We start from the raw sequence: 2,179 nt of genomic DNA, 5'->3' as shown, positions 1-2,179 counted from the left end.
AACCTAAATGTAAAAAATATATAAAATTATATACATTAGTATGTGAGATGTTTTTTTAATATTAATTAATTTCTTAATAGTTTATTGGAAATTACTGATTTTGTGCCTAAGTGATGAGGATTTAGCAATTGTTAAGAACTTGAGCATGTAGCAAAACTATCTGACATTTCCCAGTCATCTTTTCCTGTGTTCCTGAAGGGAACAGTGTTTCATCAGTATACAGTACCTACTGAAGGTACTGTAGGTCTGGGCTGACTGACATTTGCTCTGTAAGTGTAAGGCAATTAACACTTGAAAGCAGAGCTTGTTAAATGCCTGGTGTGATTCCAGGTGCCTTGTGGTAATAAAAGCTCTCCTAAAAAACTAAAGCAAAACCTTTGAGCATTTCAAATGCTAAATCTTCGCTCTTCCTCAATTTGCTTATTCATCTTGAACAGGGTGTATTCTTAGCGCTGCGAGATTCTGCTGTCTTCTGTCTGTGACATTTAGAAACACATTAGTACTGGGTTATTTACAACTGAAGGAAAGTTTGAAAAACAATATTGTTCAGTCTGTGACCGCCTCTAATTTTCTTTCTCCTCGTCTACTCGCTCAATTCCCAAGCTTAATAGCGTCTAATAAATCCCTTCTGCACAACCAGATGCTTTCTCAGTCGCTGATTTATAGACGCGTTGCAAAGAGTTAACGTGAAATCATCAGCTGCCCTATCATTAAGTCAAACTAATGCAGGAATGGCTTACAACAACAGCGATGTTCTTTTGCGGGTCGGAGGTATTGGAATTGAGGGGAGACTTGATTCTTGTGAGGTTGCTGCTGCTTAGATATGTTTTCAAACATTAGTGTCAAAAACTGGAATATCCAGATGTCCTACAGAGCTGCTGCCGCCAACCAAATGCCTAAAACGAACCACAAGAATCTTTGCAAGTCTTAACATTTGTTCAAATTTATTTTTATTGGATACAAATTTGAATTCCAATTGATAAAGACATGAGGTGGCTATCATTAAAGTCTGTGATATGTGTTTTTCGTGATACATGTTCAAACAATTTACATAATTCAGATGAACAAAAGTCATAGTCATATCAAGTGGGTTGAAGAAAATAATAGTTATGGTGTGTCTTATGTTGCACATTCAAATGACTGAGAGAAAAGTTTAAAGCAATCTTCAATCGTGTTTAAAGTTGTCTTCTACATTTTAATCACTGAATCTCCTGTTATCTGTAATATTTGAAATTTGATTAAATAAGATAAGGAAAAGACTCGTCGGTTTGCTTTGCCGTTGAATTTACAACCTGTGACATGGCTACTGATGATTCCGGAAGGTGCCTCAGTATACTTGTGACACTTGTCAGCCTGTTCTGACTGCTGTGGTGGCTTTAACAGCTAAAGTATGTGTGAGTATCACTTACTCCATGGAGCTACTCATAAGGGATGGTGAGAACGGCTGGATTCCAATGTGAATCCCTGGATATTAGTTTCATATCACGGTTAACAGACAGACACAAAGCAGAGAGAGAGAGAGAGAGAGAGCGCCTGCTAGTGACGTGATCAGAGTCACAGGATACAAGACTACACCTCAACAATGCAACATAGATATTTTCTCAGTATAAATCATGCCTGTAGTAGTCAATATTTGAGAAAAGTGATACTTTTCAGATTGAGTATGTTTTACAGGTTTGTATATGATCTTTATCTTTGGTAATAACATTGGAAGAATATCAATGTTCCAGCCAAATGAATGACATATAAAGTCCCAAGTCAGACCAGTAGAGGAGCTGGAAGAGGCAAGAAAATTAACAAAAAAAATCTGTCTCCTCTTCCATGAAAACTCTGCTCACAGAGCAGACATGAACACTGCCACAGAAAGAAAACATTGTGGTAGGAACTTTTAGTCTATGCAGTTTTGCGAGGTCCACATCGACACAAAGCAGAGAAAGTAACCATGCCTAATTTTTACATAGTAAAAGATTTGAGTTCTCATATTTGGGATATATACTGTACAGTAGCCATGTTGTACTGTAAAAGTAAATATATGTCAGATCATTTAAAAAAAGCCAACCACTGTATCTGTGCCACAGAGCTAATAAGGGCAGGACAGCCTGTTATGACTTCACTTGTCTGGCTTTAGGATGGGAACAAATGGAGCCTCACAGGGTAATTAAGAGACGCCCATGCCTCA

The 2,179-nt window shown here is 37.5% G+C and overlaps 1 protein-coding gene across 2 annotated transcripts in view; it reads left to right on the top strand.

Moving 5' to 3' along the window:
- Positions 1–2,179, top strand: part of LOC103396027 (glypican-5-like) — an 81,925-nt gene that overhangs the window by 5,840 nt on the left and 73,906 nt on the right. The gene's annotated exons all lie outside the window — the stretch shown is intronic.

This window comes from Cynoglossus semilaevis, chromosome 20, assembly GCF_000523025.1.
Source record: "Cynoglossus semilaevis isolate Cse_v1.0 chromosome 20, Cse_v1.0, whole genome shotgun sequence".
Lineage (NCBI taxonomy): Eukaryota > Metazoa > Chordata > Actinopteri > Pleuronectiformes > Cynoglossidae > Cynoglossus > Cynoglossus semilaevis.
Note: the sequence above shows the minus strand (reverse complement) of the source record. Positions and strands in the feature narration are given on the sequence as shown.